Consider the following 16,201-nt stretch of genomic DNA (forward strand, 5'->3'; position numbering starts at 1 on the left):
CACAATGGGGATTGCTGCTTTTAACTGCTTTAAACAAGTCTTACTTCATACCAGAGCTTCTACTCAAGAAGGCGTCGCCATGGGAAATGGATCCTGCCCAGATCAAATCTTTCTTCCGGGCTGGGTCTTTGAGTACATGTTCCTTCCGTACAGGGCAAGAGGATGAAGGTGGTTCTTACAATGCACGTGAAATTCTTTTTTTCTCTTCATGGTGTCCTTGCAGCCAGGTGTCCTGTAAGGCCCAGGAATGAAGGCGCTTCTGGATAAAGAGGCAGTCCTGCTTGAGAGGCTGGGGGACCAGGTCAAGTTTCTGCCTTTCCATGGGCCTCTATTTCCTTCTGATGCAATGATAAGCAGTATAGCATAGGGTCAGCCAGTGGGCTCTGGACACAGCTGGTTCTGCAAGTCATCAGCTGGGCAACCTTTTATCTTCTTGCACCCCTGAAAACAAGATGGGTCACCAGCAGCTCTATTGGAGTCATCCACAAAATTTGTCTGTTCAAACTGGTACCGTCTGATCCAGAAATATGGCCTCAGTATGTGCTGTCAGTTTCTGTCAGTACTCAAAGAATACAGGCTTCATCAGGTCAGACTAAGTGATCACCCTTGAGTGGATTATCCAAGACAACTACCTGATGAAGGAAACATGCTAGCTCTTAGTACATACTTTTTTAATTTAAAAAAAGAAGTAGGGGGGCACCTGGGTGGCTCAGTCAGTTGAGCATCTGCCTTCAGCCCAGGTCATGATTTCCAGGTCCTGGGATCAAGCCCCACATCCATCTGTCCGGCTCCCTTCTCAGCAGGGAGTCTGCTTCTCTCTCTCTGTCTCTGTGCCTCCCCACTGTCGTGCACTCTCATGCTTTCTCTCTCAAATAAATATATAAATAAATCCTAAATAAATAAATAAATGAAGTAGGGACAATAACTTCCAGCTCACATTCTTGTTGAAAGTAGAAAATTAGGGGCACCTGGGTAGCGCAGTCGTTAAGCACCTGCCTTCGGCTCAGGGCGTGATTCCGGCGTTCTGGGATCGAGCCCCCGCTGGAAGCCTGCTTCTTCCTCTCCTACTCCCCTTGCTTGTGCTCCCTATCTGGCTGGCTGTCTCTCTGTCAAATAAATAAATAAAATCTTTAAAAAAAAAAAAAAAGTAGAAAATTAGGTTATGTATGTCAAGTGCTCGGCATGCGTTCTAGTATAGAGACAGCTTTTGATAAATGCGTATTACTATAGCTTATTTCTCATTTATAAAATGTGGATTGGTCTAAAAATCATTAAGAATCCTCTTTATTCTAATGTTAGAGTAGTCATTCATTTATACAACAGCATTTCTCACCAAGCCATACACCAGGTGCTGGTGCTAAGGTGGAGACAAACTTGGCATGGGAGCTGGCGGCTAAAGCACATAAGGCAAAAACTCCACATACTCAAAATCACTCTTAACGTTCCTCCTCCATCAGCTGACCTTCCAACCATTTGCTCAGAGGTGTTGAAAGAGGTGCTAGGGGGAGCTACATGGTCTGGGCCATGGAATGATGATAGCTGTGGGATATTTTGAGATGTGGCATTCTTGTCTTCTCTCAGGACCTGGAAGATAATGTGAATTTCAGAGAGTGTGACCTTTGCCTTTGAACCTTCAACTCCAGCACTGAATGACAAAATGGAGAGTAGCCTCGGTGGTCACCTTCCATCAAGTTCAGGGTCATCATAAGATGGTCATCTCCCAGTGACTGGGAGCATGCTGCTTTGGTAGGCTCCTCACACCTCTCTGTGGCAGCCAGGCCACAACAACCTGTTCTCAACATACCACACAAATGCACTGAGCACCTTCCATGAGCAAGGTGTTGTGCAGAGCACTGGCAGGAATGGAGGAAGCCGAAGGTGGCTTCCCCCAGGACTGTATAGACATGGACCCCAGCCACAGTAAGATATGGCCAACAAGGCCACAAGAAGGGCCAGAGATGGGCTGTGGGGAACTAGGAGATAGGAAGAATCCCCAACCTTCTTGAGAGGTGATCTTGGACCTGACCCTTGGAGGACAGTGGAGATTTGAGGGGCAAAACATTGGGGAAAGGGTACCATAGGGTGAGGAGAAAGCACGAGGCAATGTCTGGAGGTGGGAAAGATGGGCTGTGTCCAAGTAATATCAGGAGGATCATACGGTTCATTGAAAGGGGAGGTGAGACTGGAGATAACAACAGGGCCAGGTGACAAAAGGCCATAAGGTCAGGCCAAGAAGACTGGACTTTGTTGTGTAGGCAGCAGAGAGAGTCAAGGGACTGGGGCTGGCTGTGGGAAGAAGACACCAGTTGGGTATGAAGCTCTCCTCCCCAGACCTGCCCACACCCACATGGGATGTTGCATAGCACCCTCCCAGATTTGGAAAGCCCCAACTATAAATCTTCCAGCCCTAGGGTCAATCCTTTCTACAGTGGCTTCAGCAGAACTTTAGGGTCAAGACAGGCAACCTTTTAGGCTTCTCTACACAATTGCCCTTCATTTGTGGAGAAACACATCAAGATGGAGCGGGAGTGGGGAAGGTGATGAAGTGAAGGGCTCCTGGCAAAGCAGCAGACTAAAGACCCTGGAAGCTCTCACAACAAAACACCCAGATAAGCTGAGTAATATTTGTTTTAGTCATTTTTAAGATATAGGAACTGTCACAGGAAAGTAAGGGCATTTCCAAGATCAAAACAAAGGGAGAGCTGCAAACCAGGGCAGGTAGAGAGCTGCAGCAGCGTCACACAGGAGCTGGCAGGGTGACAGTGGAACTGGGAGCTTGCCTTCCAAGCGGGAGGTAATTTGGTAAGGACTGTGCTAGAAGGACCCTGGGAGTCTCACTTTGTGTGTGCTTCTGAGTCCCTGGCTGCCGTCTGCTTACAGCGCTTGGAAAAGCCAGGAATATTTTGTCTGGGGAGAAAACTGGTATAGTAGAGAAAGACCCTGACCTGGTCTCTAACCTCCCTCATCACTCCTCTCTTCTCCAAGCCTTGATTTTATTTTGTTACAACTGACCACCACAAGTGACCTCACACAGTGGCTGGGAAAATTTATTTGCTCATTCAGCAAATCCATATTGAGCAGGGAGTATAACAAGTGCTGGGATATGGAACTGAATGAGATAAAATCCCTGCTTTCAAGGAATTCATGTTCTAGTGAGTGAACAGAGAAAACAGAAAACAATATGCAAAGGAGGTAGTAAAGATATGAACAAGGTAGAGAGGAGGTAGCTCTCCCCAGCCTTAGCCAGCAAGCTTTGGGAGGGGGTGTCTGAGCTGAGTCGCTCACCAGAAGGTGAGGAGGGCATAACAGGCACGAGCAGAGCCCAGAGTCTGAAGCAGGGAACTACATATGGTGCAGTGTGGCGGGGCGATACAGTGCAGTTGGAGTGCGGTGGGAGAAAAAGGCCAATAGGGACAGAGCCTGTGTGGCTGGAAGATGAGGCCTTGCATAGGTGCCAATGAAACTTATGTGAATTTCAGAGAAACCTCTTCCTCCTTGCAATAATTCACAATCCTCTTCCCATAGCCATGACCATGACACTTACGGCTGTCATCAGAGTAAGTCGGGCTACTCCTGTCAGTTTGCCTGTGTTCAGAGCATGAGTCAGGGTTCTTATGAGCTACTCTTTCATTAAGGAGCAGCAGTGAGGGATAAGGGGAGTGAAGCAGAAAGGAGAGAAGGCCAATACAAGATGACCACTGCTAAATGAGCCTCATTTTCAACCTTATGGAAATGCCACCTGGGAATCTGCATTTCAGGTAGAGTGACCAACTGTTCTGGTTTTCATAGAACTGAATTGCATAGGATTTCCCAGGACGAGACTTTCAGTACTAAATCCAGGAAAGTCTCAGGCAAGTCAGAATGAGTTTATCTACCCTAGTCTCAGGACTGCCTTTGGGGGAGAAGGGGAAGAAATTATCCACCAGCTCCCTTTCCCAGAGGTTGAAATTTCTCCCACTGAGTGCTAATTTCCCCCCATATTTCTGGGCTGTACGTGTATGGGCATCACATGGGCTCTACAGGGGAGTCACCAGGGAAGTTCCACGGTGGAGGAGAGAGTCATGCAACATGGGCCTGGGTAAGACACTATCAGAGTGAGCCCACAGGAAGTTGGCATCCACACAAAGGTGGTTACCATAGCAGCAGCGTGAGCAAGAGGTGGTGAGACTGAGAAGATCCAACGTGGTGCATCCTTCACCCCTAATTTAAAGACATTAGTCCAAGCAATCCTCTACCTTCACTTTGTGAGCTCTCAGGAGTGTGCAACAATCAGCTTGGTGACTTGGTCCCCTCCCCCATGTCCATCATGAATACAGCAGATAAGTACTCTTAATTTATAAAAACCCTAAATATCAACTAGGGAATAGAGAGAAAAGTATCCCAAGATTGTAAGGGATTACAGGTCATCACTAGATGGACATCTTTAATAGACATGCAAACACTAAATGACAGAAAGCTGCACTCGTATTAATGCAGAAAGCAATGGGAATGGAATATTAACTAGAGTTACTCTGAATCCAGATCCCGCAACTCTTAATCATGGAGCTCAGAATTGCTCTTCTTTTTTGTTTTTTTAAGATTTTATTTATTTATTTATTTATTTATTTATTTATTTATTTGACAGGAAGAAAGAGAGCACAAAGCAGGGGGAGTGGCAGGCAGAGGAAGAAGCAGGCTCCCTGCTGAGCAGGCAGCCCGATGCAGGGCTCATCCTAGGACCCTGAGATCATGACCTGAGCCAAAGGCAGATGCTTAACTGACTAAGCCATGCAGGCGCCCCCAGAATTGCTCTCCTAATTCAACTTGAAGCCACTGGGTGTTCTTGCCATGGTACCGCCCTGCCTCCTCAGCATATAAGCAACAGCTAAAACCACAGGAGTGGATGAGACTGCACAAAGAAAGTCTATAGAATGACAAGGGCTGTAAGACAAGGATGGATCCTGAAGAACATTGATATTTTTAAAAAGATCAGGTGAGAAGGAGCCCACAGTGGAGAAAGTAAGAGTGGAATCAGGAAAATTCAATGTTGTGTGTACCAAAGTAGTAGTACCAAATGAAAGACTCATCGGCTGTCAAATGCAGAAGGGAAAAAAAGTTAAATCAGATAAGGACTGAAAAGCTTCTAATGGGTTTGGCTATTAGGGGTTCCTGGTGTTCTTAGGGAAACCTAGGTGGGGGCAGGAGGCAAAGTGCAGTGAGTTTAGGAGTGAATAGGCAGTGAGGAAGTAGGAATAGTGAGTACTGACTACTCTTTAAAAAATTTGGATAAGATTAGGGGCACCTGGGTGGCTCAGTTGTTAAGCGTCTGCCTTCGGCTCAGGTCATGATCCCAGGGTCCTGGGGTGGAGCCCCACGTTGGGCTCCTCCGTTGACAGCCTGCTTCTTCCTCTCCCACTCCCCCTGCTCGTGTTCCCTCTCTCGCTGGCTGTCTCTCTGTCAAATAAATAAATAAAATCTTAAAAAAAAGAAAAAGAAATTTGGATAAGATTAGCAAACCAGCTGAAAGGCAAAAAGAAGATAATTGTTGGAACAAGGTCCTAAAACAAGCTGGAGGGGATGAATGAGGTCCAGAGTGTAGGTGGATAAGACTGGCCTTGAAAAGAATGAAGAACATTCTGAGAATGAGATAAAGGGAATGATGTTGGATTTGAGGGTAGGAAAGTGGGGGGAAGACCAGGAAGGTCATACTTGATGTCTCAATTGTTTCATGAAGTAGGACATAGAGAGAGGAGTATGGGAAACTAAAAAAATGGGGTATGAATAGCTGTTCAGAGAAATGGAAGGATAAGTAAAAGGATTGGCAAGCGGTCCTAAGAGCCTGGCTGAGATTGAAGACTTTGAACGTGTTGCTATATGGTAGTGATTTGTTCATTCATTCATTTGTTAATTCACCATTTTGGGCCACATCAATGATTGTTGGTTCCCATTAGAAACATTAATTAGTCAGAGTTTCATGAAGATCAGAAGTCCAAGTTGTCATCAAGGATCATGATTCCATCATGGCCACACCTACCAATGGATCTCATCCTCCACCACAACTTCCACGGCTGGGTAGATGCTGATGACCTCCAAATCTCTCCTAGGATTTAAGACTAGCATATACCCCACAGATACCTCCATCTCAACATCCCCAAATCCATACTCACCAACTTCATCCCTAAACCCGCTCCAGGAGGGAAGTGCATCTCCCCAGACTGTGTACACAAGGGTATTAGGTTTCCTTGTCAATGTCTAATTCCTTGCATGGTTCTAAAAATCCCATCTCCAAAGGCTCCCCCTTCAGGTTGAGAATCATGACATTCAGGGGCTACACATGGCCCTACCCACTTGAAGCCCCAAAAGAAATGTTTACTATTACTTCTTGGCTCCCCTAGAACAGACTGCACACTCATACCATGACTAACTACAGGCCACTCCAATTAACCAACACCAGCCAGCACTGAAAGTTTCTTCATGACATAGCCCAAGCACCAGCTCAGGGGTCCTGTCAAAAACTGATGTTAGTACTTGAGATCAGGGAACAGAACAACCAGATCTAAATTCATACCATCACCTTATCTTGGCGAACTGTATCCAACCTCCCAAAGCCAAACTACAGATACAACTCTACTGTAAAGCAGTTTAGACCACAGCCCAGTTGGAATAGTAAATGGATTTCGTCCTCTCTGCCGGCTCTGATGGATTAATGATGATGCCTGAAGTTGCAAAGTATGGTGGAACCTTGACCAGACTTATCAGGAAAAAGTGTGCTGATGGATTGGTCATGTCTGCTACAGGGACAGGCATGAAGATGGGGAGGTAACACCAGTACGGAAGAGCTGCACATGTGAAAAGGCCTCATTAGACTACAAGCCTCTCAGTAGACCTCAGTTAAAGACTTGCAAGTCTTAATACTGGTTATGGAGCACATGATTGTTTTATGGGAGCATGTTCATTCACCCATTCGTTTGTTCATTTGTAATTATTTATTGAATGTCCACTATGTACCAGATACTAGCCAGGGCATCGGAAGAACAGCTGTAAATAAGATAAACAAGATCCCTGCTCTCACAGGGCTTTCATTCTAGCAGGATGTGTAACAAATAAGAAAATATTAGTTAGAGACAGTGCTATACAGATAATTAAAGCAAGATGATGTGATTCAGATTATCTGGGTAACTCCTTTTGATTGACTGTGTGTCAGGGAAAGCTGTGAAATGATCTGGAGAGAGTTCCAGGCAGAGGGAACAACTAGTATAAAAACCTTAAGGCAGGAAATAATTTGTGTTCAAGGGATGGAAAGAAGGCCAGCATAACTGATGAGGAAGAGACTGGTTCAAAAAGATGCTGGAGAGATCAACGGAAGCTGGGTCACATAGAGCTTTGTAGGCCAGGATAAGGAGTTTAGACCCTATTGTTGGGGCTCTGAAAAATCATTTAAGGGTCTCAAGCAGAAGAGTTGGCAAATAATCACTCTGGCTGTGGAGTGGGAAATAAAGAGTAAAGGAACAGGACAGAGACAGGGAGACTAATTAAGAGGTCACCGCAGTAATTCATGAGAGCTGATGTGAGATTAGCTGGGACCAAATGTCAGAGTGCTCCAAGTCTTGACCGTAGACACCCTTCTCTACATCTTCTAACAGTGATCCCCTCCGGTCCAAAACTCTGGATACACTCTATGCAGCAGTGTCTCCCAAAACTCTTCCACTCTGCCTACCTCTTTGACCTTGACTCATAAATATCCAAACTCATACTGATATCTCCACTTGGATGTCTAGTAGGTGTCTCAGACTTAACTTGTACCAAATCAAACTTTTGATTCTTCCCACCTGTAAACCTCTTCTTTCCTCTGCCTTCCCTATTCCAGTAAATAATACCCATTCACACAGATTATCAAAGCTAAAACCTTGGATATATCTTTGATTTCTTGATTTTCTCACCCCCCCAGACCCACCTCTTGTTGAATTTCCCTAGAACTAATCAAGCATTTATAACTTTCCGTCATCATCACAAAGGAGGAGATAAGAGAGGAGAAGATGAAACAAAGACACGAAGCTGAAAGGCCAACATGCCGGATGGCTCATCCATGTGGATGTTGAAGTCACCAGGAATCATGTCAGGAAAAAGTATGTAAGTGCTAAAGATACTAATGAATGAGGGTAAAGAGTGCATTACTGTGTACTTCAGAGGAGTGGAGTTTTGAGGGAAGAGGGGGAAGAAACAGATTTGGAATCGACAGTAGAAAGCAAGGAGACCCTACCTAACCCAACCCACTTGCCCCACCTACCCCACCTCCAGGCCCTGTGATTGCCAGTGTTTAAGAGGAGAGACTTCCTTCACTTGAAAGGGTTGCAGAAGAAATGGTGTGACAAGCAGACATCCAGTCTTCACTCGGTACAAAAGGGGAAGTGAACTTAGAGAAGAGGTTGAGGATATTGGGGACAGTCTAATTGACAGCCACGAGTTCACAAAGGAGAAGAGTCTGGGAGTGCCAGAAGGGGTGGGAAATGGAGTCAGACTAGAGATTGTTCAGAGTAACGTGGGGATTAGGGTCCCACTGACCTGTGGAGTTTGGGCTTCTGGAGATAACTGAGGCAAACAGAAGTGTGAGGAATCAGGATTTTCTAGATAAAGATGGCCTTGATACAGAAGGCTCGTGGCTGTGGGCAACAATCCTCTTCTGTGCTGGTGAGTGGTGCAGAAATCATACAGTGAGTGTCTTAAGGGACTGCTCTCCTAGGTGGCCAGCATTAGAGTTCACTGTGAAGGCTTCTGGAGAGGGGCGATCTACCCTGATACTGGATCCTTCGAGCCAGCTTTTCTCTCTGGTGACGCAGTGCTATGGTAATCTGGAGTACAAGGTACATGGAGCCTGCTACTTTGCCCCTGGCTGGTAGTGTGGTGTGGGGACAGCCTCCCGAATCACTCCCCATGAGTGCCATTAATGTAAACACCATGGCGGTTTCTCAGTTAGAGTCTGTAGATCCATCCTCAAGTTTGCAGGAAGAATTTTAATTCTTCTATCTTGATAATAATCTCAATAAAAAATAAAATCATATTCTGTATCATCTAGAGGTAGGCTTACCACAGAAAACCCAGGACTCACAGTTAAATTTGAATTTCAGATAAACAACAAATACTTTTTTAGTATAAATATATCCCAGATATTGCATAGGTCATAAATACTAAAAAATTATACTTTACCCCTAACTATTCCCACATGATATTAGTGCCTGTATTAGTCAGGATTCTCCAGAGATCCACAGGATGAGTTAGCAAGCTGGTGAGCCAGTGTACTTCCAGTCCAAGTCCGAAGGCCTGAGAACCAAGAGATTTGATGGTACAGTTCTGGTCTGAAGGCCAACAAGCTTGAGATCCACAAAAAAAGCCAATGTCCCAGGTCAAAAGCAATCAGGCAGAAGGAACTCTCTCTTACTCAGCAAAGTGTCGGCCTTTTTATTCTATGCAAGCCTTCAACTGAGTGGATGAGGCCCGTCCACATTAGAGAGGGAACTCTGCCTTACAAAGTCTAAAGATTTAAATGTTAATCTTATCCAAAAACACCCTCACAGAAACATCAGAGAAATATCTGACCAAATATCTGGCACCCCTAAGCCTAACCAAGTTGGCACATACAACTAACCATCACAGTGTCCATGTTTGTGCTTTTATGACGGAATTGGGACCAAGTAGTAGTACTTTGATTATAACAGTTAACAAGAAAAGAGAGGCAGACCTAATCTCAAGGTGTTAACTGAAGATGAAATGATAGCACAGGCCTGCAAGAAGCAAGCTTTCAGAAGTCCAAATGGAAAAAGACCATGGAAGAACTGAGTCATCCCATGCACAAGTAGTAAAGACATGACAGATTCAAAAGGACCTTCCCCTTAACAGGTCAGCACCATAGTAATGTCGCAAATAGCCTATGAGTGTCAGCAAGAAAAGAAATCCATCACACTGAATGCATTAGTTTGGATTTTGATGGGTTTTGTAGCATTATATTTAATTTGTAAATCTGTTTTGATTTTACTATTTTTAAGGAGGTTATATCTACTTTCATACTTGCATATATGTTTAAATTACATTAAATTAAAACGCATTTAAGTCAATACTGGGGTCATCTATAAGATTTTTGTCCTTTTATCTTTTTTTAAAGATTTTATTTATTTGAGAGAGATAGAAAGAGAGAGCACACACGAGCAGGGGCAGAAGCAGAGGGAGAAGCAGACTCTCTTGCTGAGCAGGGAGCCTGATGCAGGGCTCGATCCCAGGACTCTGGGATCATGACCTAAGCCGAAGGCAGACGCTTAACTGAGCCACCCAGGCGTCCCAGTTTTCGTCTTTTTAAATGGGTCCATTAGATTATTATCCTTAGTTTGAAAAACACATTTATAATGTAAAAGAGTTTTGACCCTTTTTTAGGAGATTTGTATTTTGGAGCATTTCATTTGTAGAATTCATTGAACTAGATGCTATTAAAACTTTTTAAAAAGATTTTTTAATTAATTTATTTATTTTAGAGAGAGTGTGTGTGCGAGTGAGGGGAAGGAGCAGAGGAAAAAAATCTCAAGTAGATTCCCTGCTGAGCAGGGAGCCCCATGCGGGGCCCCGATCCCATTACCCTGAGATCGTGACCTGAGCCAAAATCAAGAGTCAGATGCTTAACGGAGCCGCCCAGGTGCCCCCAATTTCTTTTTAATAACAGATCGAAAAAAGTGTATTCTATGTGCTATACTGACTTGGGATATGTCACCCATGCATATTTCCTCTCAGATATACACAAAGCATTTTAGTAAATGAAAGGCTCTGGGAAATCTAATAGAAAAAGATGTCAAATATTTCCCTCAGTGTTCCCAAGCTTATGCGAGCAAAGAATATCTCCACTGCAGCAACTATTAATATCCTGAGGAACAGCTTTCTTTGAAAAATCAGTTGAAAAAACACTCATCTATAACACTATCCAAAATAGGGATACTCTATTCAGCAGGTTTGTGACAAAGACCCCCCTAGCAGTCCACTGAAGCCTGCGGGTATCTTAGAAGAATGTATTTAAATGCATAAAATAAAAATATAAAAAATTATAAGGGAAACCAATTATACTGAAATACGGCTTTCAAAATCACTTTTTAAAATGGGAGTACCTAAAAGAAAGAGGGAGGAAGGAACAGAAAAAAAAAATTAAAGGAATAATGGCCAAGGACCACATATTGTATGATGCTATTTATATGCAATATCTAAAATAGGCAAATCTATAGAGACCCAGAGTAGAGGGAGGGGGCACATTGGAAGACAACAGCTAAAAAGAGGAGGGTTTCTCTTTGGGATAATGAAATGCTCTAAAATTGGTTGTGATGATGGATGTCCACCATCCATATATATAACAATATACATTTAATTGTACACTTTACATGGGTTAATTTTATAGTGTGTGAAGTTTATCTCAATAAATCTGTTTTTAAAATTATGATAAAAAATTTTCCAATTATGTTGAAAACTATAAACGCACACAGATCCAAGAAGCTAAATGAATCCCAAACAGAAGAAATAGAAAAACTACACCAAGACACATCATAAACAAATTGCTCAAAACAAATGAAAAAGAGAAATCCTGAAAGCAGTCTGAGACACATTATACACAGTGGGAAAAAGAGATGACAACAGATTTATGTTGAATGCAGTGAAGGGTAGAAGACAGTAGAGTAAAATCTTTTATACACAAAAGAAAAAAACTGTCAAGCTAGAATTCTACGCACAGTGAAATTATCTTTCAAAAACAAAGGCAACACAGTGAGATTCCACCTCACACCCATTAGGATGGCTACTATCCAAACAATGGGAAATAATACGTGTTGACAAGGATCTGGAGAAATTGAAACCCTCCCGCCTTGTTGGTGGGAATGTAAAATGATGCAGCCATTGGGAAAATAGTTTGGTGGTCCCTCAAAAAAAAAAAAACATAAAGTTACCAGTATGATCCAATAATTCTGCTCCTAGGTATATATCCAAAATGACTGAAAACAGGTGGGCAAACAAAAACCTATATGAGATACCCACAGTCAAAAATGATGTATTGTACACTTAAAAATTTGGCCAAGAGGGTAGATCTCATGCAAAATGGTCTTACAATCTTTTTTCAAAAAAAATATACACAAATGTTCATAGTAGCATTATTCACAATACCCAAAAAAAACAACCCAAATGTCCATGACCTGATGAATGGATAAACAAAATTGGATATCCATACAATGGAATGTTATTTGGACACAATAAGGAATGAAGTACTGATACATGCTACAACATGATGAACCTCAAAAACATTATGCTAAGTAAAAGAAGCCCGTCATAAAGAACTACATGTTGTATCATTCCATATATTCCAGATTCCATTACAAAATATCCAGAATAGGCAAATCCATAGAGACAGAACACAGATTAGTGGCTGCCAGAGGCTGGGGAAGGTGGGAATGGTGAGTGACTTCTTAAAGAGTATGGGGCTTCCTTCCAGGGTGTATGAAAATATTCTGCAACTACGATGGCAATGGCAATGGCTCACAATATTGTGATTGTACTAAATGCCACTGAACTGCACACTTAAAAACAGTTGAAATGGCAAATTTTATGCTTGTGCATTTTATCACAATTTTTAAAACCACAATAACATACACTGCACACTTACCAAAATGATTAAAATTTAAAAGACTGCAGGGACTAACCATATCAATTATTGGCAAAGACGTGGAAGAACTAGAACCCTCCACCATAGATCACTGGTGGGAATGTATGTTACTATTACTTTGGAAAACAGTTTGGTGGGTTGTTGTTGTTTTTTTGTTTTTTTTTTTTTTGTTTTTGGTCTATTTCTTAAAGATTTATTTATTTATTTGAGAGAGAGTGCATGCATGCACAGTGTGGGGAGGGGCAGAGGGAGAAGAAGAGAGAACCTTAAACAGACTCCACGCTGAGTGCAGAGCATGACACTGGGCTTGATCTCACAACCCTGAGATCACGACCTGAGCCAAAACCAATAGTTAGGTGCTTAACCAACTGCACCACCTAGGTGCCCCAGTTTGGTGGTTTCTTAAAAAGTTCAACATATACCAACTACTACATGATTCAGCCATTCCTTTCCTAGGTATCCCAACAGAATGAAAGCATATGTCCACACAAAGACTCGTGCACAGATGTTTATAGTAATTGTACTATAATAGTAAAAAACTGGAAAACAACCAAAGTCCATCAAGAGAGGAATGGATAAATTGTGGTATAGCCATACAACAGAATACTAATCAGCAATATAAAAAATAAGTTATTAGCACATGCAACAAGCTGGAAGAATCTCAAAAGAATTATGCTGAGTGATGAAAAGCCAGAGAGAAATGAATAGACACTGTATGATTCCATTTATTATAAAATTTTAGGAAATGCAAATAAGCTACTGTGACAAAAGCAGATGAGTGGTTGCCTGGTGACTAGGTGATAGGGTTGGGTTGGTGGGAAGGGACAGGGAAAGGAAACACAAAGTTTTGTAGGTAACAGATATATTCACTACCATAATTGTAGTAATTGTTTCACAGGTATATACATATTCCAAAACTTACCAAATTACACTTTAAAATCTGGAGTTTATTGCATTTAAATTATATATATATATATTTTGTTTTTTAAGTAGGTTCCATGCCCAACATGGAGCTTGAACTCACAACCCTGAGATCAAGAGTTGTATGTTCTACCCAGTGAGCCAGTCAGGAGCCCCTAAATAATATCTCAATGAAACTCTTAAAAAAAACATTTTTTTAAAATATATGTGATAAGAGATGTTTAGGGAAGAAACTATAAATCATGCTTATATTTCCTACTAGATTATGCAATTTTAATATTTTGTCTTTAAAATATTTAAATCTTGTTCCAAAGATGAAAGTTACATTTAAAAAATTGACTAGGCACTCAGTGTATTATATTGATTGCTCTATGGATAAATGTATTGGTCAGAATAGGCCAGATTAAGCCACAGCAACAAACAGCCTAAATCTGAGTGACTTAATACCACTGGGTTTATTTCTTACTCACTCTACGTAACTATAACAGTTAATAGGAGATTATGTTCATGGTAATCTCTCTGAGACCAGGCCAAAAGCTCCAACATTCTGAAGTGTGGCCTCAATGAAGCTGGAGAAGAGAGAACTAAAGAGTGGAGGACCAGCAATTGAATGCTCCAGCCCACAGAGTACTGCTTTACTTCAAGGGGCCAGGGGAGTGTATGCCTCCATGTACCCAGAAGTAGAGGAGAAATGGATACTGGTGAACGTTAATAATCTACCACAATTTCCCATGACACTAAAAATTATTTCCACACCAATATATGACAAAGGAATTGCAACAGTGTACTTCCGTGAGCCAGAGATTCTACCCAGAAAAGGTGGGAGAACTGCCAACTCTGTCCATACTTACAAGTCTTCTATTCTCTCAGTATGTTGAATGGAGAGACAAAATTCCAGGTAACCCAGGGACAACTAAGTAGCAACTCAGTTTGACTTTTAAAGTCACCTAACTGCCTAGAAAATCAGCTCTTTTACACTTGCTTTGCATGCCATCAAAACCCTCCACCACTCATTCAGTAGCTGCCCCCTATTAGGCCCACGTGTTGAAAACCCATCAGGTGGGGTCTATACTCAAAAGGTCTAAACAAGGTAGTATGGGAACACAGAAGAGAACAATGAGGTTTTCTTAAAGGTGTTTTAAACTCTAACCTAGCCACTTCTTTTCTGCTTTTCTGATACAAATCTGGGTCCCCCGCCTTGCCAACTCTGCAGCTTACCAGCTCCATGGCCATAGGCAAATCCCTTCACCTTTCGGAGGCTCAGTTTCCTCACCTGTAAAACGGGAATAATAAGGCTTACCTCCCAAGATTGTTGTGAGAACAAGAATGAGATCATGTCTATGGAAATGCTTTGTAAACTGTAAAGTTTTGTGTCAGTCCAAGTTATCATCACCATCACCATCATCATGGCTGTCTTGCACTGTCTAGAAGGGAAGCCCCGGGGTTGGGGAAGGCCCAGAGGAGAGAGGGGCTCCCAGCCTGACCCTAGACTCTGCTGGAATCAGGACCTCTCTCTAATTAACTCTTCCTGGCAAAAGTTCCTTGCTGGACATGTTTGCCTACCAGTGAAGAGCCAGGTGAGGTTTCCAGGGGCCGCCCACTGGCCCTGACACACGGGGGAGGAATGGTGACTCACCAGCCCTGTAACAGCCTCGCTGACAGGCCTCTTGGCCCAACCCCTGGCACAGACTGTGGAGGGCTGGCAAGGGTGCAGCAGGGCCATCAGGTTTTCAAGAAGAGAAAGAAAGAGAGGAAGATGGAAAGAGGGAGGGGAAGAGAAAGGAGAGATAGAGGAAAAGAAAGGCACAAAAGGAAGAAATGAAAAAGGAAGAGAAGGTGGTAACTAGGGGCTGGGGTGGGGGAGGAAAGAAGAAGCTATTATTTGATGGATACAGTTTCAATTTTGCAAGATGAAAAAGTTCTAGAGATTGGCTGCACAGCAATGTGAACGTGCTTAACACTTAAGATGGTAAATCTTATATTACTTGTTTTTGCCACAATTAAAAACAGAGCTTATTTTTTAATTATATAATTATACATAAAAAATTCTTTTTTAAAGTGAAGAAATAATAAAAGGGAGGTAGAAGGAAGAGAGGGGAGGAAGGTGGGAAGGGAGGAAGAGATGGAGGAAGGGAGAAAAGGATGTAGGGAGGGAGGAGAAGGAAGGAGGAGGGGAGGAAGGAAGAAAGGAGGAAGGGATGAAAGGGAAAGGAGATGAAGAAGGGAGTAAAGGGAGGAAACGGAAAAGAAAGAAGGAGGAGGAAGGAGAAACAACGCCTCGCAGCCGACTACCTGGTAGCGCGCTGGCAGCACGCTGGCTTTCCCCAGTCAGTCTTCGGCTCAGGGGCGGGGGACTCCGGCGCCGGGCTGCGCGTGACGTCATCGCGCCGCGCCGCCTCGCCTCCCCGCCCGCTGCTTCTCGCGTCCCTGCGTTGTGCAACCGCGTGGCGCTGGTGCCTGGGCCCGCTGGCGGGTCCCGCTCTCCTTGGGTGGCTGCGAGTCCCTTGGCCTTTGGCTTTCTGCCCGGCCAGCCCCGGTGGCGGCAGGAAGGCGATAATTGCTCAGAGACGCAGCACTTATCTGGGCCGGTTGTGCAAGGCGCGCGGGAGGGAGAGCCCCGGGCAG

The 16,201-nt window shown here is 43.3% G+C and overlaps 1 long non-coding RNA gene across 3 annotated transcripts in view; it reads right to left on the bottom strand.

The window, feature by feature from the left end:
* The window catches only part of LOC113260422 (uncharacterized), a 92,874-nt gene extending 76,935 nt beyond the window's left edge, over nt 1-15,939 (bottom strand). For all 3 annotated transcript variants that reach the window (XR_003317951.4, XR_006410302.3, XR_006410301.3), the window contains exons 1-2: nt 15,869-15,939; nt 14,795-14,849 (exon numbers count right to left, since the gene is read on the bottom strand). This is a non-coding gene — a long non-coding RNA (uncharacterized LOC113260422). The remainder of the gene's footprint in view (nt 1-14,794; nt 14,850-15,868) is intronic.
* Nucleotides 15,940-16,201: the final 262 nt, after the last annotated feature.

Source organism: Ursus arctos, unplaced genomic scaffold (assembly GCF_023065955.2).
Source record: "Ursus arctos isolate Adak ecotype North America unplaced genomic scaffold, UrsArc2.0 scaffold_18, whole genome shotgun sequence".
Lineage (NCBI taxonomy): Eukaryota > Metazoa > Chordata > Mammalia > Carnivora > Ursidae > Ursus > Ursus arctos.